General features: G+C 37.5%; 1 long non-coding RNA gene across 1 annotated transcript in view; it reads left to right on the top strand.

The window, feature by feature from the left end:
• Positions 1 to 1,181: 1,181 nt before the first annotated feature.
• Positions 1,182 to 26,841, top strand: part of LOC139439890 (uncharacterized) — an 82,070-nt gene continuing 56,410 nt past the window's right edge. Inside the window, exons 1-2 of the long non-coding RNA XR_011649993.1 lie at positions 1,182 to 1,246; positions 3,801 to 3,867. This is a non-coding gene — a long non-coding RNA (uncharacterized lncRNA). The remainder of the gene's footprint in view (positions 1,247 to 3,800; positions 3,868 to 26,841) is intronic.

The following is a 26,841-nucleotide window of genomic DNA, read 5'->3' as shown; positions in this document are numbered from 1 at the left end:
AGACCAGAGAACTTCCCTATCTAGTCAGCTCTGACAATAGGTCAATGTTTGCCAAAATTTTTTTATTTTATTATTTTATTTATTTCTCTCCCCTCCCCCCAGTTGTCTGTTCTCTGTGTCCTTTTGCTGCGTGTTCTTGTTTTTGCCCACTTCTGTTGTCAGCGGCACAGGAATTGGTGTTTCCTTTTGTTGCGTCATCTTGCTATGTCAGCTCTCCGTGTGTGCGGCGCCATTCCTGGGCAGGCTGCACTTTCTTTTGTGCTGGGTGGCTCTCCTTACGGGGCATACTCCATGCGCGTGGGGCTCCCCTATGCAGGGACACCCCTGTGTGGCAAGGCACTCCTTGCGCGCATCAGCACTGCACATGGGCCAGCTCCACACGGGTCAAGGAGGCCCGGGTTTGAACCGTGGACCTCCCATCTGGTAGACGGATGTCCCAACCACTGGACCAAGTCTGCTTCCCTGTTTGCCAAATTTTTGTTGCACACTTTCTTCACAGTCTACTATGGCAATGTGTTTGATCAAGATATGTTGAAGTTTATGGAGATTTTATACAGCCTGAAACATGATTCTTCTACTGTAAATAATTTTGATGGTTTATAGTCCTTTTATTTTGCTCTTATGACATAAAGCCATGTAAGATTAACTTATGTTAAATTTTAAATAATGATATGACTTCTGTCTTGAGAAGTTCACAGTAAAAGGGGAGATAAAAATATAAATAGATAATTTCAAAGTAATAAGAAAAGTGTTCCTGTAGAGAAATCCCAATGGAACCTTGGGAGCTCAGTCAATTCTGGTGGTATTGGGAAGACATTTTATGAGTTAAACTCTTAAAAGTTTCTCCACAGTACACCTAGTTTTCATGCCAGAGGCAGCTCTTTCTTCAGTAGTTTACCTTTTTATTAGGAAGTACTTACTCTGTCCTTTCCAATAAAACACAAGCTCCTGAATGTCTGGCATACAGTAAAAATTCAATAAAATATATTGAATACTTCTCAAAGAAATTTTATTTCACAAATTGTATTTATTAAATAACTATAGTTTTTCCATTTTATTAAAGATCTATGTAACAGACATTCATTAAAATCATTCTAAATTACTCCCTACCCAGGCAGAGCTTCTGGGCAGTATCAGAGAATCGATATCACTGCACAAATTGATATTCTTGGGTTAAGGCTGTTCATTGCCTTTGCTCTTACGGGGAGTCCAGGTGGCTACGGGATCCATGAGGCCAAGCTAGAGGGTAAGTTTATCTTAACCACAGTGGAAATTGAGGAAGAACACAAGGTGACTATAACAGTATATTTCGGAGGGAGAAGTGAGGGTAGAACTACAGGAGAAACAGATCCGAAGGGGTCACCAAGGTAAGGAGAGACCAAAGTGAGAAAGCCTTAAAATTAGAAACGCGAAATGCCCTTTCATAAGACCCTTTTGTTCACTTCTTGGAAAGAAATCTGAAGGGTAGTTTTCTTAGTGCTCTTTTCATCTTAGAAAGCTTCACTGAAAAACTGTCAGAAGTTAAATATTAAATGATGTTCAGAGGTTTGGCAAACAGGCAAGGAAGGGCAAGTAAATAGCACAGATCAGCATGGCATATTCAGAGGCTACAAGAAGTTGTACATTGACCGGAGTGTAACGTGCATATAAGATGCAAAAGAGATGTAGGGGCAGAAATAACTTAGATCTGTGTATAGAGTATGACCACCTTAATGTGGTGTTGCTCACCGAACTTGGAGTTGTTTCTAAGCAGCTTTCTAGGTAGTAAATGTTACCTATATTTCTCTTTACCAGGAAACTAAAGATTACAATTTTATCCTTATAATCATCAGGCTGTCACTCTTTGATGAGTTAGAGAGCAGTTATTAATAGCTCTAGCTGTACTAAACCGAAGGGGCTAAACCCGAATAAATAGTTTATATACTATCAAACCCAGGCATCTACCTACCTTATGAATGCAGTAGATAGCTGGCTCAGCTGAGGAGTAGTCCAGTAAAAAGTTTGGGTTCCATGATCCTACTACTAGGTATCTGTTTTCTTTCTAGCTATGTACAAATCTATCGCTAGTCTCCTCTCCTCTCCCTTCCCCTTCCTTCCCTCCCCTTTCCTCTCTTCTTCTATCTTATCCTGTCCTAATTTATCTTTCTCTGTTTTTGTATATAATCTATTTAAATAGCCTAGATTAAACTATCACAAAGTGACAGTTGTTTTACCTGTATTATCTCACTGAAATCTGCCCAAAATCCTTTGAGGACGGTACTTTTGTCTTTATTTCACAGTTGAGAATATTAAGACTTAGTGAAGATAATATGTCAATCATCTTTAAACTAGCAAGTAGAGTCACCTGACTCCAAAACTGATGCCCTATGACTTTGATCTAGCAAGTTATTCTTACCAGAGGCAGTCATCTCCCTTAGTTCCTTCAAGTCTTTGCCTGAATATCACCTTCAGAATGAAGCCTTCATTGAAGACCTCTCCCACTCACTTTCCTGCTTTATTTAGTTTTTCTCTTTAGTACCTATCCAGTCTAGTAATTCATTTGGTTTACTATCTTCTCCACTCCACAGAATGTAACCTCCATGAGATACAGATTATTTTCCTGGTTTGTTTTTGGCTATTCCCTGCACTTAGATTAATGCCTTGCAATATTAGTATCCAATAAAGATTAAAAAAATAAATAAATTGGATGAGTCAAATTTACATAGTTCTTCGTTGAAACGGAGGTTATACCAGGAGAGCTCAGGCAGCAACACAAAGTTCACATTGCAAGAGCCAGAGGTAAACATTGAAATCTGGTGGTTGTTGAGTGGGAAAAGGATCAGAATGAGAGCAGCCCAGGAATAAATACCTGGGAGGAAAGGATCCAGGTTTATTGTCATGGGCACAACAAGGATTTTAAAACAATTTTTTGAATTAAATAAGTTGTAGGTTTACAGAAAAATCATGTAAAAAATAAAGTATTGTCATATACTCCCATCCCCATTATTAACACTTTGCATTAGTAGTAACTTTGTTACAATTGATGAAAGTATTTTATAATTGTACTATTAACTATAGTCCATAGATCATGTTAAGGTGTATTTTTCCTATATTCCACCTTATTATTAACACCAGGCATTGTTAATACAATTTTTATAATTCATGACAGAACATTTTTATAATTGTAGTATTAACTATAGTCCATCATTTAAAATAGGGTTCACTATATTGTATAGTCCTATGGTTATCTATTAATTTTTATTCTTGTGACTTATATATGACCTAAAATGTTCTTTTTTGACCACATTCAAATAAATAATTCAGTGCTGTTAATTACACTCACAATGTTGTTCCATTACCACCATTCATTTACAAAGCTTTACCATCAACCCAAATGGAAATTCTGTACAAATTAGCATCCTATGCCAAGCCAGCCCCCGGTAAACTATATTCTAGATTCTAACTCTAGGTGTTTTGCTCATTCTAATTATTTCATCTCAGTAAGATCATACAATGTTAGTTCTTTGTGTCTGGCTTAATTGACTCAACATAATGTCCCCGAAGTTCATCCATATTGTCTCATGAGCCAGAACTTCATTCTTTTTTAATATTGAATGATAATCCATTATGTGTATAAACCACACTTGTTTAATACATTCATTGGTTGATGGACACTTGGGTTGCTTCCATCTTTTGGCAATAGTGAATAATGCTGCTATGAATATCGGTGTGAAAATATCTGTTCCAGTTCTTGCTTTCAATTCTTTTGAGTGTATACCTAATAGAGAAATTGATAGCTAATATGATAATTCTCTACTTAGCTTTCTGAGGAACTGCCAAACTGTTTCCCACTGAGGCTATGCCATTTTACATTGCTACCCACAATGAGTGAGTATTCATACTTCTCCACCTCCTCTCCAGCACTTTCTATTTTCCATTTTTTAATAGTAATGGTGTAATTACTATTAATTACACTCAATAATAGTAATGAGTGTAAAAATGTATCTAATTGTGTTTTTGATTTGCATTTCCCTAATAACCAGTGATGCTAAGCATCTTTTCATGTGAATTTTGGCCATTTGTATATCCTCTTTGGAGAAATGTCTATTCAAATTTTTTGTGCATTTTTAAATTGGGTTGTTTGTCTTTTTATTGTCGAATTGTAGGATTTCTTTATATAATCTAGATATTAAACCCTTATTGGATATGCGGTTTCCAAATATTTTCTCCCATTGAATAGGTTGTCTTTTCACTTTCATGACAATGTCCTTTGATGCACAAAAGATTTTAATTTTGATGAAATTTATCTATTTTTTCTTTTGTGGCTTGTGCATTTGGAGTAAAGTCTAAGAAACCATTGTCTAACATGATATCTTGAAGATGTTTTCCCACATTTTCTTCTAGGAGTTTTATACTCCTTGTTCTTATATTTAGTCTTTGATCCATTTTGAGTTAATTTTTGTATATGATGTGAGATAGGGGTTTTCCTTCATTCTTTGGTATATAGATACACAGTTCTACCAGCACCATTTGTTGAAAAGACTATTCTTTTCCAATTGAGTTGACTTGGTAGCCTTGTGAAAAATCAATTAATCATAAATAATTTTTGAATTCTCAATTCTATTCCATTAGTCTATATGTCTACCCTTGTGCCAGTACCATTTTGTTTTGATCACTGTAGCTTTGCAATAAGTTTTAAAGTGAGAAACTGTTGAGTCCTCTAGATGGTTTTGGCTATACAGGACCATTTATCCTTCCAAATAAGTTTGATATTTGGCTTTTCCATTTCTGCAAGGTAAGCTATTGAAATTTTGATTGTGGTGAATGTAAATCATTTTGGGTTGAATTGACATCGTAACAATATTTAGTCTTCCAATTAATGAGCATGGAATGCCCTTCCAATTATGTATATCTTCTTTGTTTTCTATTAATTAATTAATTAATTTGTTTTGTAGTTTTCTGTGTATACATAATTTATATCCTTCGTTAAATTTATTCCTAGGGAGACCCCCCAAGAAAAAGAAGAAATTCTCTTTAAAAACCCTTTCAAATTGAGCAGCCTATCCTTCAGGAGAAATCAGAAGGAGGGTGGGAGTAATTCCTCTGCCTTCTCAACCACAGAGGAAGAGCAGGGGTAGGGGGAGATGGATGTCTGCAGCTATGAAGCACTGCCTGGGAGGGGAAGGCTGTTGCTACCCCTGAGAGCCAGGAGCCCCGGGCCAAGGGGCCAGAGGCTAGTGCTGCCTCCAAGGGAGGAGACACAGAGGAAGAGGTCCAGGCTGCAGAGTGCCAGGCTACAGAGACTTCCATTCCCTTGGGGTGGGAGAGTGACCCTATACCTGCAAGTGAACAGAATGAGTAGATGGGTTGGGGGCAGGTGGGTGGCAAAAACTCTGTCCTTGTGAGGTCACTGCCCGGACCTGGTGCCCTGGCTGCCTTCCTGTACTCAGAAAGGAAGGGGCTGTTTCCTCCTCCCCGCCACGTTTCCTCTCCTCTCCTTCCTGTGGATTCTCCCATCATCCATCTGGTCTTCCTCTGGAGGCCAGTTGAAGATGATCCCTTGCAGTTTCACATGTTAGGTTAGTGATGTGAAATGCTGCTGGCCCTGGTCTTGCCTCCTTATTTTGCCATCTAACATGTGGTCTATCCTGTGCAATGATCCATGTGCACTTGAGAAGAAAGTATATCCTTTCATTTTGGGGTACAATGTTCTGTGTATGTCCATTAGGTCTTGTTCATTTATGATATTAGTGAAGTTTTCTGTTTCTTATTGAGCATCTGTCTAGATCTATTGATGAGAATGGTATATTGAATTCTCTAACTATTATTGTTGAGCTTTCAGTTTTGTCAGTTTCTGCCTCAGTATTTTGGGGCACTGTAGTTATGTGCATAAGTATTGATGATAATTATTTTTTTGGTGGACTGACCCCTTTTTAAATATATAATGTCCTCCTTTGTCTCTTATAATAGCTTCTGACTTAAAGCCTATTTTGGGAGATATTGGTATAGCTCCCACAGCTCTTTTTTCATATTTGCATGAACTATCTTTTCTGACCTTTCACTTTCAAACTACTTGTGTCTTTGGGTCCATAGTGAGTCTTTTCTTAAAAAGATAGAGTTGGACCTTGCTTTTTTATCCATTCTGCCAACCTGTGTCTTTTGATTGGGGAGTTTAATTCATTAATATTCAGTGTTGCTACTGTAAAGGCAGTACTTACTTTAGCCATTTTGTCCTTTCATTTTATATGTTGTATCTTTTTTTGAGGGGGTATTCTTTCACTGCTAGCTCCTTTTATGTGTGGTTGATTTATTTTTTATATATATATTTGAATGATTCTTTTCTCGTTTTTGTTTGTGTGTATTTTAAAATTATTTTCTTTGTTGTTACCCTGGGATTGACGTTACATAACCTACAACTATAATCTATTCATTTGTAAAGATATCAATGTAGCTTCAATCGTATACTCATTTCCTGCTCCCATGTCCCTCTTTTCCCCTTTCTATGTTCCATGTTACCTCTTTATATTTTACCTGACCATTATCAGGAAATATGGCTTTTTCTTATTCAATTCTATTCTTAATCTACAGGAATTAAAGAATAGAGTTTTATATTGAAGACACAGTACTATTGAGTTTTGCCTGTAGCCTTTTAGTTACCCTTACTGATATACTTCATTTCTTCACACTACTCCAAGCCACTCTCCCTGGTCTTTTCCTTTCAAACTGCAGAACTCCCTTTATTAATCCTGTAGGGTATGTCTCTTGTTGATTAACTCTCTCAGTTTCTATTTAACTGTGAATATTTTAGTCTCCCTTATTTTTGTAGGACAGTTTTGCTGGAGAAAGGATTTTCTGCTCTCAGATTTTCTCTTTCAGTGCCTTAAATATATCATATCACTGCCTTCTTGCCTCCATTGTTCCTAAAGAGAAACTGGCATTTAATCTTATTGAGGATCCCTTGTGGGTGACAAGACTTGAAATTCTGATTAGGATGTGTTTTAGAGTGAGTCTACTAGATTTTATTCTGTCTGGAGTATGTTGGGCTTTTTGGGCATATATATATGTGTGTTTCATAAGAATTGGAAAATTTTCTGCCTTAATTTCCTCAAATATTCTTTCGGTCCCTTTTCCCTTCTCTTCTTCCAAGACATCCATGATGTGTTGTTTATATGCTACATGCTGTCATGCAATTCTCTGAGACACTGCTCAATTTTTTCTATTCTTTTCTCTATCTATTCTTCTGAAAGTATGATTTCGATTATACTGTTGCTACTTTTCTGATTCTTTCCTCTGTCTGTTCAAATCTCTTTTTGTACCCCTTGAGCATATTTTTAATCTCCATTATTTTGTCATTAACTCTATAATTTCTTTTTAACCTTTCAAATTATTCTTTATGCTCACAGATGGTCTTCTTAATATCTTTTACCTCTACATACATATTTTCCTTCATCTCCTTGAATTAAATAGGAGATTTATTTGAACTTCTTTGTTTAGTTCTGCAAATCCTGTCTACTCTGAAGTTTTAATTTGTTCCCTTGGTTGAGTCAGATATTCTTCTTCCTTAATATGCCTTTCAATGTTCTGATTATTTTGCTGGGTTAATCTGAAGGTCAATTTCCCTGTCTTATGTAGGGTTTTATTGTTGATTGGTTTTGGGTTAAGGCTTTTCTCTGATGCTTGTTACAACTTATTCTGGACCTTTAAAGTAGCCTGTGTTTAACTGTTCAGATTTTCTCAGCTCCTCTTCATCTTTTTCTTGACCTGGATATGTGGTACCATTTTTAAGATTGTACCTTTTGTGCAATTGTTTCACCCCCAAGAGAAAGCTTCCTTTCCTCTGATCTTTTCCCAAGGATCTTGATCTGTTCTCTTCTGTTTTTTTTGTGTGTGTGTGCAGATTTTTCTCCCAAGCTCCTATGATTTGTTTAAATTCTCTCTATCACTCAGTGTCCCCATTTCCTTATATTTTTCAGTTCTGGGACTTGTCCCTTCTGCTCCTTTCTTTTTTCTGTGAGGCTTCTCCACCTCTTGTTTCTACCCCATTATTGTATCCTGCCCCAGTGACCCAGATGGGGTCAATTCAGAAAGGTGTTTCAATCCAGAATGGTGCATTTTACATTCTGATGGTCCAGCAAACATTCATTGGATTGACTGTGAGCACCTCTTGCCAACAGTTATCTGGAGTTTCTCTCTCTCTCCCTTTCTCTTTTGCTTCTTTCTTTATTTTTTTAAACATATGAAATACTTTGCTTCTATCTATCTATCTATCTATCTATCTATCTATCTATCTATCTATCTATTTATTTATTTATTTATCTCCCCTCCCCTCCACCCCCCAACCCGGTTGTCTGTTCTCTGTGTCTATTTGTTGTGTGTTCTTTGTCCACTTCTGTTGTTGTCAGTGGCACAGGAATTTGTGTTTCTTTTTGTTGCATCATCTTGTTTTGTCAGCTCTCTGTGTGGGCAGTGCCATTCTTAGGCAGGCTGTACTTTCTTTTGCACTGGGTGGCTCCCCTTACGGGGTGCACTCCTTGTGCATGGGGCTCCCCTACGAGGGGACACCCCTGCATGGCACAGCACCCCTTGCACGCATCGGCACTGCACATGGGTCAGCTGCACACGGGTCAAGGAGGCCCGGGGTTTGAACCACGGACCTCCCATGTGGTAGACGGATGCCTTAACCACTGGGCCAAGTCTGCCACCTCTTTATTTTTTATTTACATCTAATTCACCCCAATAGAATTTAATCTTCTTGTCCCCAACTTAATATGTTTCTTTTATTGGGAAGGGGGATTATATATTTTTTCTCTTTTATTTTTAGAGAAGTTTTAGATTACATAAATGTTGCATTAAAAAATTGTGCGGGTTTCTCTCTTTATTTTCCAATGGGGTACTTTTGTATGCGGGACTTCTCAGATGTTTGTATTTTGCCTTGTGTCTCTGTGGACTTGGGTCCCTTTGCCTGGTATGTGTGGTGTTCTAACTCTCCACTGTGAGTGGTTTCATAGTCTGCATCTGTGGAGGTAGGGACCTGAGCCATGTTGCCTCTTTGCTATTCCCAAGGTGTGGGTTAGGGGTCCAGACTGGGGGTCTGGGATGGAAATCTACCTAATGTTGAAGATTATGTTTTCTTTTTCTTTAATTCAGCATTTGTGGGGTCCTTCTCCAGTCTCTACCATCCTCCAAAGTTCCAAGCAATTGGAATTTGTCATTCTAGTAGTTGATTCCGTGGGAAGAGTTTTCCAGGGGATGTCTTACGCCTTGTAGCAGCGTGTTGATAACATTACCAACACAGGGGCATAGCCAGTGTTTTTTACTTGCCTTTGTTGGTTCTTATAGGCATGATGATTAGATGGATAAAACTCTCCTAAAGGATAGGCATCATGGCAGTTGGTAGACAAAGTATTGAATTTGAAGACTCCAATCCTTACCCAATAAGGGCCCAAAAGTTGGTATTAGGATCTCACTGGTATCTATATCACTCTTTGTGTGTGTGTGTGTTTTTGGGGGGGGGGGGGGGCTACAGAGGGATTAGAAAATACTGCCTTTACAGAGGAAAAGTGCTTCAGGATGGTGAAATTTTACTGTCCTATGCATGCTCAGTACTTATGGAGGCAGAATTACAGAAAATGGAGTGAGCAAACTAGAAATAATCTTGCAGATTCTGTTGGCTTGTTTGTGGATTATTGAGGTCAGAACCCTGGAATGAATTCTACTAAATTGCACCTGATGTGGAAGTTGGTAGGTTAGATGATGAGGGTCTGAACTGTAGAGTTGTAAGTTGTGTAGCAGATTACAATTTGATATTCTAGAGACAAGTTCATTAAAGGCTTTATTCCAGTTGACAGAACAGCATTCGGGTAAAGCTGCCAGATTCGATGCTGTAAAGGAAGCACACCACTTTTGAAATAAATTACATTTTGTATTAACTGAATGATATATTAATCTTTTCCGCCATTGAAGCAGGAGAGAGAATGAGCAGTGAATGTTAACTCAGCATTATATAGTTACCCATTTACAGTTCCAACTTTGATATTCATGGACACAGAATTCAGAAACTGTTTTGAAAGAAAGTTTAAGTTTCTGCAATATTTAAAACAGCTTTTCTTTTGTGATCCATTTAGTTTCAGGAATTTGAGAAGCTTACAAATTTCAGATTCCTTGGGATCCTGAGTTTCCCAGATTTCTAATTTTTAAAATGTGTCTCCAATAAAAGGTATCCTTGGACCTTGCTTTTTTCTGAAAATTTTGAGAATAATAAGGCACTTGCCATTGAGGAAAAATCACAGCTCCTACCAGGGTGGGCGATTACAAATAATACATGACCCAAGTCATACAGACCTGAGTTCTTGCCTTATTTCCATTATCTGTAAAATGAGGACACTAATTCCTTTTCTTACAGAGATGTCGTGAGGATAAATGAGATACTGTATATGTTTATCAAATACACACACAATAGTTTATTTTGTCGTTCTCCTCCCCTCTTTTGGGAGAAGCGAGATAGTCCCCCAAATAATCACATTGTATATCTGAATCGTCATCTTAAGAATTCAAACTGGGAATTTATTTATTTTTTAAATCAAGGTTTTTCTGAAAAAGATTCAAAGCTAATGGGTTCTGCCTCTGACCCCTTTATCCAACTTGCATGGTTCCCTCAAATAAAACAATTTATTATTATCATCAATATTATGAACTTTCCTGAAAATGTGGTTTTAAAGCAGCTCTCTAGCACTGGTGTTCTAATTTGGATCCTGGAATGTGGGTGGTTTTGCGCCCATTCTACCCTCAACACTTCTCCTTCTTCACACCTCTAATTTATTTCTTTGTGTGCATGTTACCTTCTTCTTCTCAATGAAACTCCTTTATGATGGGACACCTTTTGTTCATACCTCCAGTGCTTAACCCAGAGCCTGGCAGTTAGGAGGGGCTATTAAATGGTGGTTAAGTAAATAAACCAGAAAGAAGCATCAGAGTGGAGAGGGCAGGAAACCTTCCCAATTTTCCTCCTGGCTGGCCGACATGGTGGGAAGGATGATATTAGTGGGCACCCAGTTAGAGCAACATCACCAGTTGCATTCATTAAGCAACTACTTACTGTGTGCCAGGCACTAGAACAAGCACTTCCGTCTATTATCTGATTTAAAACTTGGCCCATAAGCATTCTTTTTTCTCCCCTCATAAGCATTCTTGTGCCCAGTTGATAGACGAAGAAATAAGGATCAGAGAGGTTACGTAAAGTTACCCGAATTTCACAGCTAGAACTCGAATGGACCCTAGTGTGTCTGGCTTACAGCCCATGCGCTGGAGGCTGTGAGCTACAGGGTGTGTTCAGCATGCTGTAGAAATCCCTGAAGAGATCATCAGGAAGCCGATTCGTTATTCAGATCTGAGTTAAGAAATTTGTCAAGCAATGGAAAGCACCACCTTGACAGAACCTTGATAGATTTGTAAACACCTATATAAAATTTTACACACAAAAATAGAAGGTATCATATCACTCATATTTTCTATTTTTTGGGTTCAATTCAGATTTTCTTTTCCTTGCCCCTGCTTCCATTATCCCGCCTTACCCACCCTCCACCCAATTCCCTCCAGAGCTGTAATAATATCATGTTGTTAACAATGTAGGAAATATCCTTTTGTAATTTGCCCATGCTTATATAATTTTATGTAAATACCCATGTATATATATTTATATATTTGCATACATATACTTGTTTATACATGTGACTAGGTGTCTCCAATCACTAATGTCTATTCTGGCAAACTTAGGTCCTCTTTAAAAGTTCTCAGCTTTTATTTCAGTAGCGAAATTTGGCTAAAGCATCATTGTTTTCCCAAGTCGCCCCGTTTCCCTGACTAAGTTACTGAATTGAAGAGCCCATGCAAAAGCTTGATGTTTTTAATTTGAAAATCCCATTGTCGTTTCTGTCACCTTAGAGTGGGGTGTTAAGAAGAGGTCATTGGCAAATTACTGACTCTAGATGAACATTTTGCTCTTAATTAAAAAGCCTGATGAAATTCTCTCTGGGAAATGAACTCATTCAAATGGGAAATAATTTAAGCTTGTCTACTCAAGATATTTTCTCTCTATTTTTCCTTCACCCAGTACATAAAATTTTTATTTCAACTTGTGATATAAATTGAATTTGACAAGAGCAAAATTTTTTTCATTCAAACCATAAAATTATTATGTTGTCTGAGTTAACATTGTGTTTTCCCTTCAGAAAAATAATGAGTTCCACTTTTCCCTAGAGTGAAGGTCTGGCAGCAGTGGAGAATGTAGCAGAATTACTCCCTGCTGGGGTTTCATAATGGAAAGGCAACCCTGTATCATTAAATACTCACAGGACTCTAAGTTAGAAGCTAGAGTTCAAGCCCAGTTCTCCCACTTAACAGCTAGATGACCTTGGACAAAGAGCTGAACCTGGATTTCCTAATCTGTAAAAAGAAGAATAATTCCTGCACTACATCATTAGTTGTTCTAAGGTCAAATGAAGTAATTGTTGTGAAAGGGTTGAATGACTGTAAAGTATGATGTAAACATATGGGTTGCCAACATTAATATCTCCTCATGCACTGTGAAAAATGAGGGTACCCTAGAAAACTGATCAGCCAATGGGTGAAGATGATCACCAGTGGAAGATGATCCATTAGAATGGAAAATTAACCCAATCTCTTTGCTGATCTCAATATCAGCATGAGTAAACTGATGCCTGAAGAGGTGAAATTAACCAACCAAAAGTGTACAGCTCTAGTGGCAGAAAAGGACTGAATACCCTACTTTCTGTTAAGTATTCTTTTTCAAAACACCCTGCTTCTAACCTTATTTAATAAATAGTAGCACTCCAGCTTGGTATGAACAGTTAGAAAAGGAGAAGTGGGTAGACACTGAAAGTTTGTTCCAGCTGTCCCATTCCCTTTTGTCTCTGGAGGCTCACTTTTGCATGTTGCTTGAGGTGACATAAAGGAGACCTTTAAATGAAATACCAAAATACAGACAGTATTTTGACAAAAACCCTCATACCCTGGACTGTACATACCCTAGACTGTGCCAGTGACTATGTATTGGGACAACATTTCCCAAACTTGTCCTTGTCAATATTAATTAGTGTCCAGAGGACAAAGAGTAGATATTTGCTGCACTGATACACCCCTGTTGGAGATTCATAATCTGCATCTTAAAGCTACTAAAAAGCTCCACAATAAAGAAAGTTTGATTCATTTTGTTTAAAGGTTAAGAGGATGAAGTTATTTGTGCAGGGAAGATTACCCTTTTCTCCCTTGAAATACCTAACATCCTCCCTCCCCTGATTCATTCTTCTTCCCTAGTTCTAGCAGAGCTATAGTAGATTCTTGCAGACTCAGAGAGTATGCTTTGAGCCACAGAAAGTTTTTCTGCTTTATTGTCTTTAGAAATGTACGTAGAAAATCCATCTCTTTCAACATATGATGATCCCATAGTTTCACAATGTGATCTCTTCTAGCCCCATACCTCCCTCTAAAATAAATTCCGTATGGTGAGTGAACATTGAGAAATATGAACAATTCTGACTTTTCTCTCTCCCACAGTTCTCAACATGTCTCAAAGGGGAGAGAGACATCTAAATAGAAACAGAAAACTTGAAAAGTTTAATTGTAGGATGAAAAGGTTTCAGAAAATAAATGCTGAATCATTATTGCATCCTTTCTGTCCCCTCATTCTAATCCCCAGTTGCCCCCAACCCAACACTCAATCTCCCAAATCAAGAAATTATGTTTGGCTGAATAGAAGAAAACTAGTACCTAAGGAGAGAGAATAGTCATTAGATGCCAGTGTCTGTCTCCATGGAGAAGTCCTGCACAAGAGCCTTCCAACCCCCAGGGCAGAGCAGATGTGGGATGCTAAGAGTTTTGGGACCTGGGAGAATTTTCATTCAGGAAAAGGGGAAAAGTTCAATACCAGGCTGAACTTTTCACCATCGATCACTGACCATTGACCAAATGCCAGATCACGCAGATGAAGTCATGCAAAAATCAAATTATATTATTTCCCTCTCAGTGTACACCTGTATGGACAGAATATGTACAGTTCCCAACGTTATTTGCCCCCAGTGCCTTGATATATGAAAGTTACTCAACCCTTCCTCCTTCAGCTTAGATGCAACAAAGAGGAAATTGGGTAGAGGAAACCCTGAATTACCATCCCAGCTCTGAATTCCCTGGGATGGGGGAACTCCAAGAACTGAACCAAGAGCAATTCTTCACTACCAGTTAAATGGGTACTCAAAATAAAAATCAGGTTCAGAAATGGAAAAATTTTGTACCTACTATAAATTTCATGCTCAGATCATTCTCGAACCCCATACCCATCTCCACAGTTGTAGAAAATTGTCATTTAATTCATTAACATATGAAAACATTTTTAACATCTGTTTTGAATGCCTTTTTATGTAAAATATATAAGGCATGATTTTTATTTTCAAAATTTTCAGGGACAAGTAACATACAAATAAATATTTATGATAGAAGCTTAATTGGGGAAAGAGGTTTACCCTACCGTATTGATCAGTGGAGAAATTCAGAAAAAGAATACTTTTGTAACTGGAAAGAAAGGCATTGAAGTTAACTAGAAGAAATAAAAGACACGTTAGTAAATTAAACAAAAATAAACAGCTTGACAATACCTAGTAGAAAGACAAAACCGGATTAATAAAAAGCTGCCAGGATGCTTTAGATTCTTTGGACTGTATGAAGGAAGAGAACAAGATGACAGAATTTCACCAACTGGTGTTAAGAATTCCATAATTCCTGAACTACCATGCAGCATTTCTCATTACTCTGGACTTGAGATATGATTCTTCTATAATGCTTGGGAAATCATCAATTTTAGCAACTTGTTGTTTATATTGCTCTCTTCATCTCTTACTTTGATTCTGAAAAGCTAAAATCACCTGGATGAGCATGTATGAGTAAACCTGGAATAAATGACTTGGTGTTTGAGTAGGGTATGATTAGACTATGATGGGAACCCAGTTATCAGAGCTCAACCAACCTGAGCTGTGTGGGTATAATTGAGCTGAACATTGACACATCAGGAATAAACCATATGGAATTCTCAAAGGATTACTGTTTTCAGGTCATATATTATTTACTACAGATTTGATTTTGGAATTGAATGTAGATGTTCATGTCCATAAAGAAACTTGCAGGGAGTAAGTTCAATGAATAGATTTGGCAATATCATTTAGGAAGTAGAAAGAGTCTCCAGTGTGTGGATAAGGGTAGGGATGGGTGGCTGCAAGATAATAGGATGCTACTGTAAGATTTGGACAAGATGGTAACTAGAGTGACTAAATAAGCACTGCAATGGCGAGAAAGTCAGGGATGACCGTACCAGTGGCAGCATCTTTGTAATCTCAGAAAATGCCTAAACCATTTGAAGAGGATGTTATGCTATATCTAAGAGAAAGTGTAGGAGGGCAGAGAGGAACATCCTTTGGCAGAGAATACTGCAAAGGTTATGGAGGCTTTGGTGGCCATGGAGTATATATCCCTGTTGTTACATGTGGACCTCTTCTGAAGTTCCTAGTCATCAATCTAGGATGAACAACCAGGTAGGACAGAGCCCTCATCCATGAAAGCTGGAAGGTAAAAGTTTTGACAGGTTCCTTGAGCCTGGCTTCCCAGCCTCAGGACTACTGGTCCTCATGGAGGAGGTTAGCATGCAGGAAGAGAACAGACAGGGAAAAATAGGTTTGCAATAGATTTGCACTTTTACTTATTTGAGAGTGTGACTATTCAATGAAGCTGAGACCACAAACCAAAGAAGATTTAAAAAATCCCAGCAATTTAGAGGTGCTGTTAGGGTAGGGAAGCCTCTGACTTTCCTGATTGTTTCCCACAAGTTTGTTTGAAAATATTAGTTTCAGATGGGGTGTGGGGTATATGGGAACCTTTTATATTATTTAATGTAACATTTTTTTTTTGTGATCTATGTGGTTAGATCTATGTTAAAAAAATAAAATTAAAAAATATTAGTTTCAAGTCAACTGTTCATATATGTATTTTTAGGATGCACTTGGGATCGAACCCAGGACCTTGCACATGGGAAGCAGATGCCCAACAACTTGAGCTATATCCACTCCCCAATAAGTATTAATTGTAGTCTATAGTTTAATTAGGGTTCATAGTATTGTACAGTTTTATGGTTAAAAAATGTTTTTACTCTAGTAACATTATGTACAACATAAAATTTCTCATTTTAACACTTTCAAGTGTTAAACCACAGTCTGTGGTGTTAATTACATTCACAGTGTTGTGGTACCATCACCACTATCCATTATCAAAACTTTTCCATCACCAAACAGAAACTTTGTTCCAATTAATCATTAATTTCCCATTACCTACATTCACTCCATCACCTGGAAACCTGTATTCTAGGTTCTGATTCTATGAATTTGAAATAAAATTATTTCATATGAAATTTTAAATCATATAATATTTTTCCTTTTGTGTCTGGCTCATTTTATTCAACATGATATTTGAGGTTCATCTATGTTGTTACATGAACTAGGACTTCATTATTTTTTATAGCTGAATAATATTCCGCTGCATTTATATATTTTATTTATCCATTCATCTCTTGATTGGACACTCAAGTTATACTTGGATTGTTTTCATCTTTTAGCAATTGTGAATAATGCTGTTATGAACTTTGGTGTGCTGATACCTGTTTGAGTCCCTGCTCTCATTTCCTTTGTGCATATACCTAGAAGTGGGATTTCTAGGTCATATGGTATTATGATCAGCAATCTGAGGAAATGTGAAATCATATTCCACAGCAACTACACAGTTTTACATCCTACCCATAATTAGCGAGCTTTCCTATTCCTCTACATCTTCTCCAGCACTTGGTATTTTCTATTTAAAAAAAAATAGCAACTATTCTAGTGGGTATGAAATGGTATTTTATTATGGTTTTGATGTGCATTTCCTTAATGCTGAGCATCTTTTCATGTGCTTTTTGACCATTGCAAACCTTTGGAGAAAAATCTATTCAAGTAATTTGCCCATTCTTTAACTGGGCTATTTCCTTTTGGTTTGTATCTTCAGGCTATTAAACCCATATGTTTAATATGGTTGATTTTTTTGTGTGTAAAGTTCCATTTTGAGTCCCTTCTCAAAAAAAAGCCTGACCAAAATGTATGCTGTTTATAAGAGACTCAACTTAAATTCACAGATATAAGTAGCTGAGGTGAAAAGCTAGGAAAAATACACCATGCAAATAGTAATCAAAAGTGAGCTGGAGCAGCAATACTAATACCATGTAAAATATATAAATAAAAAACTATTAAGAGAGACAGAGAAGGACACTATATACTGATAAGGATGTCCATCTATGAAGACATAACAATTACAAATACATATGAACCTAACAGCAAGGCCTCAAAATATATGAAGCAAGTAATGACAGATCTGACCAGAGAAAAAGATATATAGAACAATGGAATCAAATTGAGTATTCAAAAACAAGCCCTCATATCTGGGGCCAATTGATTTTGACAAAACTTTTTTTTTATCCATTCTGCCAGTCTCTGCTTTTGTCTGGGCAGTTTAATCCATTTACATTTAAAGTAATGTAGGATTTTCATCTGTCATTTTGCTTTTTGGTCTTTGTAAGTTTTATACCTTTTCTGGCCCTCAATTCTTGCATTAATGCCTACCTATATATTTATTTGATTCTTTTGATAATACTTCCTTTTGAGTCCCTTCTGGTTTTCTTCTATGTATATTTTTCAGGTTATTTTCTTTGTGGTTACCATGGGGCTTAAATTTAACATCTTAAATCTCTAACATCATGTTTGATTTGATGCCAACTTAACTTCAACAGCATAAACAAATACTTGACCTATACCCTTCTGTCCCCCAACCTTTTTATGTATTTGTTACAAACTATATCTTCATACATGTTTGTCCAGAATCATAGATTTATCATTACCTTTTATGAATTTGCATTTTAGAATCTGTAGGAAGTAAAATATGGAGTTACATAACAAAAATTAAATACAATAGAGTTGGCATTTATATTTACCCATATGATTAAATATACCAGAGATCTTTACTTCTTTATGATGCTTCAGTACACTGTCTGGTATCCTTTCTCTTCACCCTGAAGAACTTGTAGGGCTGGTCTAGTGATAACAAACTCCCTCAGTTATTGTTTTTCTGTGAATGTCTAATCTCTCCCTCATTTTTGAATCATAGTGTTCCCTGGTATAAAATTCTGGGATGGAAATTATTTTATTTCAGCCCTTTAATTATTTTATCCCATTGCTTTCTTTCTTCCTTTGTTTCTTATGAGACATTGACATTTAATCCTTTTGGAATTCCATTGTACATAACACGTTTCTTTTCTATTGTAGTTTTCAGAACTTTCTTCTCATTCTTGGCATTAGACAATTTGACAGCAATATTTCTGTTTATGGTTCTCTTTGCATTAACCTGTGTGGGTTTTGTTGGGCATTGTGAATGTGCACATTCATGCCTTCATTATATTTGGGAAAATTTCTGCCATTCTTTCTTTGAATATTTCTTCTGTCTTTATCTCTCTTTCCTTTCCTTCTGAGATTCTCGTAATGAATAAATTAGTATGCTTGATGGCCTCCCATAGGTGTAATAGACTCTGTTCACTTTTTTCTTTTTTTTTTTCCTGTCTGCTCCTCAGTTGGAATCATTTAATTGTGTTACCTTTAAGTTATTTCTTCTTCTGCCAGCTCTAATCTACCATTGAAACACTAGCAATTTTCAAATTTCACTTCGGGTGGTCTACAAATCCAGTATTTCTTTTTGGTTTCTTTTAAAAACTTCCATGTTTTAATTTTGATTCTTATGTTTTACATTCACCATTTTTCTGATATCTTTAGTTCTTTCTCCATGTTTTCCTTTATTTTTTAGCATAATGAAGGTATTTTTTAAATGTCTTTGTTGGTATATCCAATGTCTGATCTTCTTTGTTAATTTCAGAAGTTTTATTTTTCTCCATTAGATGGTCCATTTCCTGTTTCTTTGTCTTGTAATCTTTTGCACACTGTAGGTATTAATATTTCAATATGTCCCAGAGCTTTCTGGTCCTTAAGTTTATACAGCTAGGGATATGACAGAGATTTCCTTGAGTGCCAGGAGCTAGCAAAAACAAACCTAAACAAAAAACACCTTTCACAGGCTTGAGAATTGGCCCTGAAACGGCTGGTGCTCTCTTCAGAGTTTAGCCTTCCTCCCAAGAATATCAACCCAAGGTAAAAGCGTGGGACCCTGTCTTTCTCTTTTCAGAGCCTCAGCTCTGTCCTAAGCATACATCTGTGGCCTTAGAAGTGTCCCCATTTCCAGTAATCTTTGTGAAAGCCCCCTCTAGTCATTATGAAATAGACTTTCCCTGACTCCAGGGTGCTCTATTGTTTATCTTAAAGCTGGTAGTCCTTTGCCTCAGGCCTTTGGACTTGATTTTTTCTTATTCTGCTTTAGCTGTCTGCAAACTGCTTCTGTCTACCAGGCTAGTTCTAAGGGAATGAGCCAGAGATGAGTGTCCTGGTTCACTCCTTTAGGAGTGATTTTCCAAAAGATCTTTATTAGGGAAAAAAGTAAAATTTTGGAAGACTTTATATTTTAAGGTGTCTCCATGATTTAACTGAATACACAACGGTGAGTACAGGCATGGCAAAATATAATCCATGCAAAACTTGCCCTAAACTTTTCTCTAAATGTATTTTTCAAAATTGCTTTTTCATGTGGCAATAAAATCCTTTGGGGATATACAAAATATTCTGCCAATTAGGTATGAATTGTAGCTAAGTAATATAAATATAATGGCAATATAAAATAGAAATAGAAATGGGTACATTCTGTAATTCAATTGTGTTATTCTGTTTTTTAGCAGTCAATTGGCAAATTTTACATTAATCTATATAAGTTGTTTTACATAAATTTTTACAAAGCAAGTTTCAAAATGCAAAAATTAAATATATGGCATATTTCTTTGATAATTCTGGATAAGAGTTTGGTTTTATTTCTGTCATTTTAAAAATTGATTTCAGAAAATTGTCCTTTTGCAACACTGGATATTTGGTATTATGATTTTAAATGACTTTACTAGAAATTGATATTAAAAATAACAGTAAAAAGGAATGGACAATGACACTACACAGTATAATAAAAGTATAACAATAAAATATATTAAGTTATAGATTTCATATAAAAAGAAGCTGGGAGAAATTTAATCCTCAAAAGACAATGCTTATTTTTAATAAACTAAGTGCATAGCAACACTATTTGAAGTGCTAAATAATGTTTGCACCTGGTGTTTTGGGGTGGTGATATTGGAAGTCTCTGTTTTCAGAGTTGGTGTCGTGCTTAGGTGATGCCGGATATAACCACTTTCCGTATTGCCTGCGATTCAAGACAGAAGATGTTAAAGAAAAGGCAAAACTTTCAGCCCTTAAATTAAACACATCTTGGTTTATGACCCTTTATAGCTATTTGTCCAATATAGTAACTGCTGTATTGGCTAATTTAAAATTAAAATTAATTAAAATAAAATAAATCACTTTCTCGGGCACACTAGCTACATTTCACATGCTCAGTAGCAACATGCGTTTAGTGGCTACCATAATGTATATATATAATCTATATTATAGAACCTTTCCATTGTCACAGAAAATTTTTTGGTAATGTTTCTCTATTGGATGGAAGAGCTATATTAATGGCCCAAACTGGTGGCCTTTAGAAGTATAAAATGGAATTTACAATCCTATTTTGGAGTAAAGCAAAAAGAAAGTGATCAATTTGCAACGCCAGCATAAATTTATGAGCGCTCCCCTCCTTTATAAAGGGAACTCTTCCCTGCTACTATGAGATTTCAGCAGCCTCTGCTCCTTTATTACAGCTGCCTGCCAGTAATGGTGTAGAACAATTTAATGGGTACCCCTGGTCTCTGGATTTTGTCCAGTAATACCATTTTCTACTAAAAGGAACTGCATTTCCTTGGGGAGGAATCAATTTCACATCTCGAAATAGAAAATACCAAGATAACCTTGGATCATCTGGTTTTTGTAGAAAGAAAGAAAGAAAGAAAAAAAAACAGCCTGAAAAGAGGATTCCCAATGGCTAAACATTGGCAACATAAAATTAAGAAACAATGAGTACAGTCAAATGATAAAACAAAGATAGGAACGGTAACACAAAATGGGCTAAAGATGATTATAATGCATAGAAGAGTTTACAATATTGTACATAAGAATGCAGTAAATGGACCAACCTAAATTCTGAGAGTCCAATACTGGAGTTTAGTCCAACAATTAGGTTTTTAAATACAAATGATAGATAAATAAGAAATGAGAGGAGTGCTGATCAAAACATAAGGATGTAGAAATTACCGAGGAAAATTTTTTGCTAAAGGGAGGTGAGCATTTTATAAAGACATATCTAAAAGGTAAAAGAATGTTGAGTGTGAAGTATTGATCAAAGGAAGAATCAAGTGGGGAAGTCATATTTTATAGAAGAGGGAAGGCATCAACATTAGCAGAAATAAAAGGAATTGTTAGATATAAAAATTTTCTCTCTCTCTATTGTAGATATAAGTAAAAATTTTGTGGAGAAAGATAATGAACAGGGATGTACTAGCAGAACAGCAGGCTCCGTGAGTGAAGGGACCAAGAACATACACTGCTAGTCGAGTGGCATTATCTTTCATTAAATGGATTTTCTGTAAAGCCAGAAATTTACAAGTACTGCTCTGGCTGGTGGCATCCTGCTTCTTAAATGTTTTTCTCTGTGTTGTCCTATTGGCCAGTGAGGTTGAGACAATTTATAGCAGTAAATGGAGAAGAAGCAAGAGTCAACAATGTATGCAGGATACGGTAGGGACACCAAGCGGGGAGGACTGTCGCTAATTCCACCACCTGTGGAGTCCAGAGGAGCCTCATGAACTTGATGACATTCCATGTTTGGGTCCTAGAGAAAGAGTGGGCATTCTCTATTCTAATAATGAGGGGCGGGGGGCAGGTAAGGGAGAGTTTTTCAAGGAGCAAGCACAGTATTTGCAAAGACGTGGCAGCCAGAAATGCCAGCTGGATTTGAGGAAGTGCATCTATCTGGAAAGTCTAGAGTATAGGGTGTCAAGTGGAGTAAGAGGAAGTACGTGTCAGATCATGGCAGGTGATGAATGCTGGTGCAGCGCAGCTGGGACTTACAAGACAAGCATTCCTTTGAGGAAAAGTGAGTACATTTAAATGGCTTCAAATATTTGCATATGCAAACCAAATTTTAACCTCAAGCCATAAAATCTCAAATTCATTGTCTGCACCTTTCATTGCAAACTGATGAAAGAACAATATTCACCTCATATTTAACAATGATGGAGAGTACACAAGGAAGTACATTTAAATTTGAAAGCAATCAATATGATCTCTTCTATTGATGTAGACAATTGAGATTAAGTGCCAGCTAAAGCAAATATAATCAATTATATATCACAGGTTAACAATAGAGTAGCCCCTTCTGTCTTTTGGTAAGGCAGGACTCATCAGAGCTTCCTACACATTGCTTGATGGTCAACTGTGATTATTCCTTCTGTTCTGAGGAATATACATGATGAAGACAAAGTACATGACCTCTTCAGATCCCAGAAGTATACACCCAAGCACTATTGCTTTGCTTTGCATGTTGTACCTCATGTTTTTTTTGTGTTAGAATCATGTTCCAAAACAGGAGGTGTATCAGTTTTCTATTGCCACTGGAACAAATACCACAAAGGTAGAGGCTTTAAACAATGCAATTTTATTCCCTTCGGGTTCTGGAGGTCAGGAGTCTGAAATCAATTTCCCTGGTCTAAAGTCAAGATGTAGGCAGGGATGGTTCCTTCTGGAGCCTCTAGGAAAGAATTTATTCCCTTGCCCTTTTCAGCTTCTGGCAGCCACCTGAGCTCCTTGGCTCATGACCCCTTCCTCACTCATCACTTCTCATCACCTTCTCCCCTTCTGTTTCCAAGTATGCCTCTGCCTACCTCTTACAAAAGGACAACTGTGATTACATTTAGGGCCCACCCGGATAATCCAGGATAATCTCCCCTCCCCAAGACCCCTAATTTATTGATACCTGCAAAATTCCTTTTACCATATAAAGCAACATTCCCAGGTCCTAAAGATTAGGACCCAGACATCAGCCCCCTACGGGCTCCTCCCTCTCAGAACCACCAAGCTTTTGAGTTGGAAGTTTGCTCAGGGGTAATGGCTACCACCTGTGTTGGAAAACCATACTCTAGGCCACCGAACAGAGGAGCATTCTTTGTCTGTTCGGTCATTATGGCCTTAGGAATTAGTTCAGTCGCCTCTTCTTTTGAAAACTGTCTTCTAATGACTGCTGTCTTGGGGATAATCATTCAGCTCCCTCTTTGCTCACAGGACAGGAAGAAAGAAAAAACCCCAGATCTGCAGGTCCTCCAATTTTAATTTCTACGGGAAAAACACTGAATACCTTTTCTAGCCCAGCCTCTTACTTTCCTCCTTAACACTCATGGAAACACAGTGAGATGGGTAGATATTGCTACCATCTTGCGAATAAGGAAACCAAAGCTCAGAGAAGTTGTGCACCCAAGGTCACACTGGAAATTCCAGGTGAGTCCAGTTTTAAAGCACGTTATCTTTTTGCTGCACCATGCTGGTATCATTGCCTGGAGATGGGCAGTTTTAGAATGATGACTTTAAGGAAATCATGACATTGCTGAAGATATTGCTGAGCTCCTGGAGTACTGTGCCTGGCCGATCGTTTCTGGTCTCTCTTCGGGAGAAACATTAATGTCCCGCTGCTTTTCTCTTTGGTTCCTGAGGGTGGTATCATGACCTTATTTTAAAAGGGAGGGAACAGAGGTACTGTGAGGGGTAGTAACTCGCCCAGGATCCTGGAGAGACTGCTGGAAAATGCATCCAGTTGCTTTAATCAATGCCAATTAAAGATAATGAACAGGAATATACTGCAGAACAGAACTGGCAGGCATTTTTTTGAAAAAGTAACAGCCTTTCTACTTTCCAAGCAGTGATTAGAAGAGGCATTTCCACAATTAGGTGTCAAGTCATGGGCTTTTACTTGCATTTTGATCCATTAATAGAGAGGAAATTTCAATGGATACTCCTTAGCTACTGTGGAATCTGGAATTCCGAGGAATGCTACTTTCAAGGGGATTTCCCTTTATCTATAAAGTATGAATTGAGAAGAAAGGGCAGGTAGATGAGGGTCAGTTTAATTTGAATAGCATGGACAGCTATGATATGCCAGCCAGACACTGCACAAAATATTTCATATACGTTAGTTCTAAATCTCACAGCAACCTATAGAGTAAGAGCTCTTAGCTGCACTTTTCAGATGAAAAAATTGAGGCTAAGTGAGTCTGAAATTACATGGCTAATTAGTGACAGAGCTGGAATTCAAAACTCCATGCGTTATCTATTTCTGCCTGTTGATGCTTGTGACATGTATTGTCATATCGTAAGAACACAGACAGAAAGTAGAGTTGGAACATAATGAGTGTATTGAGTGAAGAATCTGAAATGGATTTATTCTTGAACTTATTAGAACCAGCAAAATAGCTTATAAGTAATATAGTGGAAAAAGCCAGACAGACCTGGGTTAAAATCCAAGCTCTGCATTTGCTTGCTGTGTGGCCTTGGCTAAATTGCTTAACCTTGGGAAGCTTCAGATTCCTCACCTACGAAAGAGGAATAACAAAACCAGACTGACATTGTTATTGGGAGAATTAAAAGATAAAGAACAGGAAGGCAAACATTCTAAAGTAAATAATAAATTAAGACCAGTGATACATAAAAAAGATAATACAGCATGACCAACTACGATTTATCTCCAGAATGTAAAGTTGGCTTAATACTTCAAAAATCAAATAATTTAATTTACCATGGTTATATAAAGGACAAAAGCCTTATGATCATCTCAGTATATGTAAAAAAAGGCATTTGATTTTGTGTGATCTATTTATCTTTTTTAAAAAAGACAAAAAAAGAAAAAGGCAGTTGATAGAATTCAACACCTCTACATGATAAAATTATTTATCCATTATTTCTGATAGTCCTTAGTTCCTACTTTTCATATCATTTACCCATTCATTGACTCAGTCCACCCAGTGATTGAAGTACTCACTTATTGAATCATTGACTCAGTTGGTTTACTGCAAAGACAGAACACAATGAAGAATGAGGTATCATTACTTCGATTTGTATTTTAAAAATCCCTAGTGAGAAAATAGACCAAAGTCAAATTTTTTTTCTTTTCTTTTTTGCATTTTCCTGTTTATTTTCCTTTCAGGAGTCAGTTTTATTGATAGAGAAAGGAAAAATTTTCCCCTGTTAAAATTTTGAGGCTTATACATGAAAATCCAAGCCTCAAATTCTGGAGCACAGACCTTTATTTGTTCTTTACTTTTTCAAAAAAGCACAGATCTAGAAAGGGAATGTTTTTACACAAGGTATTTTCCTGTAACGTAGGAAGTAGAAAACTCTTCTGGTGTGTAGAGGAGGAGATGGGTTAGAGTGGGAGAGGAAGAGAGTATTAACTGAACTTACCCTCAGTGTTAAAACATCAGCAAAGGACTGGGGAAAGTGGATAAAAATTCTTAGATAGGTTTGAAGGGAATATAACACCTGGTGGTTGGTATCCTGCCTTACAGGATATAATACTAGTGAGACTGAACGCTTTTCAGGGAAGTCTTGTGTTTGCTGTGGTGCTGAGTCCAATATGGTTTAGGAGGTTTGAGAAGCAATGGGAAATGTATCAGAGGGAGAAACTGTGCGCAGATAAGTAGAATACCCCATGCTCCAGTAAGATGAAAAGAAAAGCAGCTGAGATTTTCCAAGAAATAGTAGTAAGAAGCTGCTCCTTGGAAGAGGGCTGAGAGCAGAGTAAAATGGACTTTACCCAATGGATAGGGCATCCGTCTACCACATGGGAGGTCCGTGGTTCAAACCCCGGGCCTCCTTGACCCGTGTGGAGCTGGCCCAAGCGCAGTGCTGATGCGCGCAAGGAGTGCCGTGCCATACAGGGGTGTCCCCCGCATAGGGGACGCACGCAAGGAGTGCGCCCCGTAAGGAGAGCTGCCCAGTGCAAAAGAAAGTGCAGCCTGTCCAAGAATGGCACTGCACATGCAGAGAGCTGACACAACAAGATGACGCAACAAAAGAAACACAGATTCCCGTGCCGCTGATAAGGATAGAAGCAGTCACAGAAGAACACACAGCGAATGGACACAGAGAGCAGACAACTGGGGGGGGGGAAGGGGAGAGAAACAAATAAAAAAATATAAATCTTTTTTTTTTTAAAAAAAGAGACTACAGAATGCAGGAACTTCATGCCTGTCCGTGTCCTAGTTTCCAAGTTGCTAAAACAAATACCACACCATGGGTTGTTTGGACAAAAGGAATTTGCTGGCTCCTCGGTTTCAGATGGAAGCCTGGCTTCCTCCCAAGGCCACTATCTTCTCACTGTTCAGTGTCTTAGGGTCCCTTCGCTTTCCCATCACATGGCAATGCAAATTGGCAGTGAGTTCTTCCTCTTAAGGCTTCCATTGGCTTCCAGCTTCTGACTGCTCACCGAGGCTTCTTCTGTGTCCAATTTCCTTCCCTTTTAAGGACTTGAGCCCTGTTGGATTAAGGCCCTGTTGGATTATAGTCTGGGCAGACTATAATAATAGCTTTGGAGGTTCTGTTTAAAATGGGTTCACACCCAAAGGACCAGCGGTTGGGACTTGAACATGCCTTCTTGCTGGGGGCATGATTCAGTCCCCAGCAGCTTGCAAAGGGTTTCTTCTTGACTGCTCTTCAGAGC

Source organism: Dasypus novemcinctus, chromosome 10 (genome assembly GCF_030445035.2).
Source record: "Dasypus novemcinctus isolate mDasNov1 chromosome 10, mDasNov1.1.hap2, whole genome shotgun sequence".
Taxonomy (NCBI): domain Eukaryota; kingdom Metazoa; phylum Chordata; class Mammalia; order Cingulata; family Dasypodidae; genus Dasypus; species Dasypus novemcinctus.
The sequence above is the reverse complement of the archived record's forward strand: the minus strand, read 5'-3'. Positions and strand labels throughout refer to the sequence as shown.